Here is a 6000-nt window from a genome sequence, read left to right as displayed (position 1 = left end):
TCCTCCTGGAGCAGACAGGGACAGGTCTCTGTTTGTGACTTGTCTCTGACACTGAACTGAGCAGATCAATTTGTTCCATTTGTTTCTTTCCTCTTTGAAAACAACCCTTTTGGATGTTACATAATCGCATCATCTTCGTGCCTCGCTGGTTTGTTCTGTCCTCCTGAGGAATCGGCAGATGGTGACAATGCAGAGACCTGGGCACACTCCTAACCTCGTGGTAACGGGAGACTCGCGGTGCTTGGATCTCTCTGGAGTGGGGTCGCCGGCTGCCATTTGGCTCTTGGGGATCGGTTTGCTCTTTAGTATTCTTCAGGCGCCACTCAGCTTCTGATCCTAAGATTAATCAGAGGCACAGGAGGCAGAGAAGCGAGGGGCTGACAGCGGAGTTGGGAGAACGTGGCTTTCCACGTTACTCCTTGCCATTTGAGCCTGAGTAACTCCCTAGGTCTTAGCCCGCATCTACTTCCTTGTTGCTGGGTTACACGCAGCCTTTTCAGGGCTGACTATATCGGAGATGTGTCAGTAGAACCATTTCTCTGACCAGTTCCCTTAATACCTCGTTCTCCACAAAGTGAGTCAGACACCTGCAGAATGACTGTCCCCTAGACAGCGCTGTAAATTTAACTGGGCTCCACCTTTGGGGCCGTGATGTCACTCTTGCGGGAGGACAGAAGCCGATTCCAAGAACTTGCTAATGATGAGTGAGCCTCCTAGCAGCAGAGCTTTGTCAAACAGAAATGCAGCCGAGACACACATTAAGCGTCCTACCTCGGATCTGAGGAATGGAAGCTCATAAATAAACAGTGCTCTGCTAATAATTATAGCTGGAGTTTATATAGAGTGCTTAATAATGCATTTGATCCTCCTAACAACCCTATGAGGCAGGTGCTATTATTATCCTCATTTACAGCTAGAAACAATACTAATGGCTAACATTTCTAGAGTGCTTACTATATGCCAGGCACTCTGCTAAGTGCTTTACCATAATTATCTCATTTGAGCCTTAGAACAACCCTGGCACTTACCTAAGGGCTGGGTTTATCCCCATTTTAAAGATGAGGAAAACTGAGGCAAACAGAGGTTAAATGGTTTGCCCAGCTAGGGAGTGTTTGAGGTAGGATCGGAACACAGATCTTCATCTCTGAGTCCTAGACTACAACCACCATGCCACCCAGCTGCCTCTAGGATGGAGTGCTAAGATTTGCCAGGAGTTCGGTAGTTGTAGAGCTTTGGACTAAGGGCTGTTGCAAATGCCCTATTACAAGTTCTCACTAATATTCCTACCTCCATTACTCAAGCAGGGAGAGCTTCATCTGCAGTACCCACTCAGCTTTTGACAGCACCGTACTCAGTAGGTCTGCTCAGTATAGGGCCGGGCATAGCTCCAACTGCCACAGATGTAACCGCCCTGCTCACAGACTGCATTGTTGGCTGACTCTAATTTTGGATGAAGTCTACAGTCAATTACACACAGAACCCTTTTGCCTATGGAAATCAGATGGCAGGGCTAGAGGGGTGAAGTACAGGCTTGGACGCTTGGTGCTCATTTGCGAATCCATAGGACAGTGCAGATCTGGCAGCATCAGAAATAATCTAAGGAAAAACACATCTCGCCTTTCAGCTCTGTTTATTATCATTTTACCAAATCAAAATAAAGGACAGGGATTCAGAACTTGGGGGTCTGTGAACTTGTCTTTTTTTTCTTTCCTATTTTGATTACTCTATTTTGATATAGTTGCTTTCCTGTGTAATGCTCTCTATTTTATGTGTTTAAAAGCATTATTCTAAGGAGTTCATAGACTTCATCAGATTGCCAAAGGGGTACATGGCAAAAAAAGTGTTAAGAACTCCTGAAAGAGGATATTCATCTATGAAAGTTAAGATTTTTGCTATTTTTAGTTCATCTGAACATTGTTGTTGGTTGTCCTTTGTTCTCAAAGAGGACTGTGACTTTGGGAAGGTGATGTCTTGACTTGTAACTGAATTGGATTTAAGTGAGGCAGGGCTGTGCAATGTCACCAGCCTCACTCCTCCGGAGCCATCTGGATCTAGTGGCAAGATATATATCAGGATGACTGGAGATGACCCCATGTACAGTGGAAGACCTTGGCCTTTTTAAGCTAAGGTCTTTCCCTATCCAAACATTAGGGGAGAGGAGGGAAGGCAAAGAACCTGGGTTAGAAGCCTGAGAGGCACAGCTTCTTCCCTTTTCTATGCTCCTTACCACCTTGCTGTGTGACCTTGGAAAGCTCACAAGCTCTCTGAACTGCCTCCGACCCATCTCTATAAAGAGAAAGTCAAGATGAAGATGACTTTCAATTCTAACAGTCTGTAAAATTTCAGTTGTCTTTCATCGAATGGAAATTGTTTATGAATGTGTGTATGGTGGTGGGTTTTGTTTTTTTTTGTTTCGTTGTATACCGCCCGTCTGAATGTGGGCATGTGTGGAGTTGGGAACATTAAAGAGGTGGGAGTTAGGTGGGTGCAAATGAAAGCAGAATTCTAGAAATTTTAGAATCTGTCAAGTTTTTGCTAAGGAAATCTAAATTTGTCCCTTTGGATACCATCCTGCCCAGCTGCTTGCACAAAGCCTGGAAGATGACCATTTTCCCCCTTTAATCACGACCTCAGGAAGCAGGAAAGACTTGATCCAGATTAAGAAAAGAGAGGAAGACTTTGAGGGAAGATAGTTGTGAGATAAGGAGAAAGAATCTCTAAATATCCAAGTATTCTGTCCTTGTAGGAAGAGGAAGCTACTGAGTTATACCTGATAGGACCCAAATGCTAGGAGACTGTGAACTTGGGCTGCTCTTTAAAGGTGGGGATTGTGCTGTTTTTTTTTTTCCTTCATATCCCCAACACTGAGCATAGCGTCTTTTAAATAACAGGAATCAGGAAGACCTGAGTTCAAATCCGGCCGGACTCAGATACTTACTAGTTGTATGACCCCAGGCAAGTCATTTCATCCTGTTTGCCTCGGTTTCCTCATCTGTAAAATGAGCTGGAGAAGGAAACTACTCCAATATCTTTTTTTTTTTTTTTAGTAAGGCATTTGGGGTTAAGTGACTTGCCCAGGGTCACACAGCTAGTAAGTATTAAGTGTCTGAGGTCGGATTTGAACCCAGGTGCTCCGGACTCCAGGGCCAGTGCTCTATCCACTTCGCCACCTAGCTGCCCCACTACTCCAATATCTTAACTGAGAAAACCCCAAATGGGGTCACAAAGAGTTGAATGTGACTGAAAAATACCTGAACAACAACAAATAATAAATGGTTGTTGAATCTGATTTGAGTTTCTTTTCTAGTAGTGGTGAGTGGTTAAGGGAATTCTCCTTAGAGTTAGGGAAGCTGGGGTTATGGGTTTGGAGACCAAGTATCTGAGTTCGAATCAGAGCTCTACTACTTACATCCTGTGTGACCTTCGACAGGTCACAATGCCTGTGGGCCTCTATTTCCTTAAAATAAGGGAGTTGCACTACATTTTTCCAGCTTTAAATCGGGGTTTTCACTAACCCATTCACATTCTTTGCTTTTTACTAAAAAGACTTTGTAAGCTTGCCAGCTATGGTCAGGGGATGAGACTCATATCTATGGAACTCAGCAAAACTAATGGGCCACATTGGGAATCAATCTATAATCTTAAACTCAATAGTACCCAATGTCAGATGAACCACTACTCTGAGATAATTATGTCCTTAATGGAATCCCAGTCATTGCATCTTTACTTGTCAGTATCAAGGCCCCATGTTTTGGAAATCATCTTTTCTCTATTTGCCCAGCACATTGTATTATTATTATTATTATTTTTGGTGGGACAATAAGGGTTAAGTGACTTGCCCAGGGTCACACAGCTAGTAAGTGTCAAGTGTCTGAGGCCAGATTTTGGCTGGTGTTTTATCCACTTTTCATCTAGCTGCACCCTCCCCCCCCCACCTCTTCTGCCCCAGCACATTGTATTTTAAAAGCTACAAAAGCCTCCTCAGGAAGGTCTTTGCAAAGGAGTCCCTCTCCAGTTCACCACCCACAGAAACATTCTCATCCTAACCTTTTGTGGGGCCCCAACACAGTTTCACTTTTTTTTTTTTTTAGTGAGGCAATTGGGGTTAAGTGACTTGCCCAGGGTCACACAGCTAGTAAGTGTTAAGTGTCTGAGGCCGCATTTGAACTCAGGTCCTCCTGACTCCAGGGTCAGTGCTCTATCCACTGCACCACCTAGCTGCCCCGCACAGTTTCACTTTTAGGAACACTAGGTGATAGATTTTCTTAAACCAGTCTGTCCTCTTAGAACAAAGTGAGGGGAGGAGAAATTAAGGTTAAAATCTGACCTGGGGAAAGGAGAACATGGCAAAGAGAAATAAACCAAACAAGAAAGACCAGAGAATGAATCCATAGATTTCATCAAAGAAATGATCAGCTCATTTTACATCCTGGGCTTTTCCAGGGATCTATGCTGATTAGGGAACAAGGCAAATGTTTGACCAGCAGCAAAGGGAAATTAGTGTTCAAATGAACTTAACAAGCTAGGTGGTGTTAGATAAAAGTAAGCATTTGAAAATTTTTGCCTTTAATTCTCTATCCCTCCTTCAAAAAAAAATCAGTTCTTTTGAAAATGAGAGAGAATGAAAGCCAAATACAATTTTACTCTTGGTAAACCTGGTAGTCTCAAAACAACACATGCCCCTTCATATGCCCATATGTGCCAGGCACACTTTCTAGGCTGCTAGTCTAGCTTGGCCCTCTGCTACTTCGTTGGAACTATTGTAATTGATGTGTCACATTGATAATGGCAGGACACTTTGCAATGACCTCATTTTCCTTAGTTATCCTTCTCTCTGTGCAGTTACTCCCCCATTTTGCAGATCAGGTTCCAGGAGTGGGGAGGTGTAGGCCAAGCAGCTAGACTCTCATTCATTAGTCCCAATGGGGCCAAATTGGTATTCTGATGTTCCCAAATGAAGTGACAAAATTCTTGCCTCTTTGCAGAAACTAAAGCAGCCCATTGTCCCTAGGGACGATGTCCAAGGTCATTTAGGGAGTTGGAGGAAGTAGGGATTAAAACACCCGATTGGGGCAGCTAGGTGTCACAGTGGATAGAGCACCAGCCCTGGAGTCAGGAGGACCTGAGTTCAAATCCGGCCTCAGACACTTAACACTTACTAGCTGTGTGACCCTGAGCAAGTCACTTAACCCCAAATGCCTCACTAAAAACAAAACAAAACAAAACAAAGCAAAAAAACACCCGATTAACCCATCCCAAACTCCCGAGGGACTTGACCAAGCTATTTTGTGTAGAATATACATTTGCTGCTAATCCTGACAGACTCCAATTATAATGGGAGCTGCTGCATCCAGGACACATGGATTAACTCCATCCCTCCCTTGGGGTGAATGGACTCTGTCCACCCTGCCTATTGGAACAAACATAACAACCAATGACCAGGGCAGCTGATCTACAGTCTGCTTCCCTCCTTTCTCTTGAGAGGGATTGAATTGCTATGACATGCAATTCAATCCCTTACAACAGAAGGGGATCGTGAGTTGTGGAACAATTTCCCACACCTCCCTGCTCATTTGGCCCTATAGGTAGCACGTTTCCTAGGTCAGTGTGCATTCAACTGAGCTGAATTCTTAGAATAAACTAGAATGTTACCTCTGGAAGGTTCCTTGTTGTTTGTCCTTCATTCTAGTAGAGCACCGAAACATAGGGAGGGAGGGTGATGTCATGACTTGCAGTGAATTGGATTTAAGTGAGGGAGGGTTGTGCAAAGTCACCAGCCTCACTCTCACCTCCAGAGCCATCTGGGTCCAGTGGCAAAATATATATCAAGAAGATTCCTTAGACAAAAAAATAAAAACAAAAACAAAAACCAACCAAACAAAAAAAGGTTCCTTAGACTTTTCCGATCAGCCCCCTTTATTTTGAATCGGAGGATATATGTGACCTTGGGCAAGTCATTTACCCTTTTGGGGCCTCGGTTTCCTTACTTGTGAAAGCTTA

The sequence above is a fragment of the Dromiciops gliroides genome, chromosome 1, assembly GCF_019393635.1.
Source record: "Dromiciops gliroides isolate mDroGli1 chromosome 1, mDroGli1.pri, whole genome shotgun sequence".
Classification (NCBI taxonomy): domain Eukaryota; kingdom Metazoa; phylum Chordata; class Mammalia; order Microbiotheria; family Microbiotheriidae; genus Dromiciops; species Dromiciops gliroides.
This window is presented reverse-complemented; position numbering follows the sequence as displayed.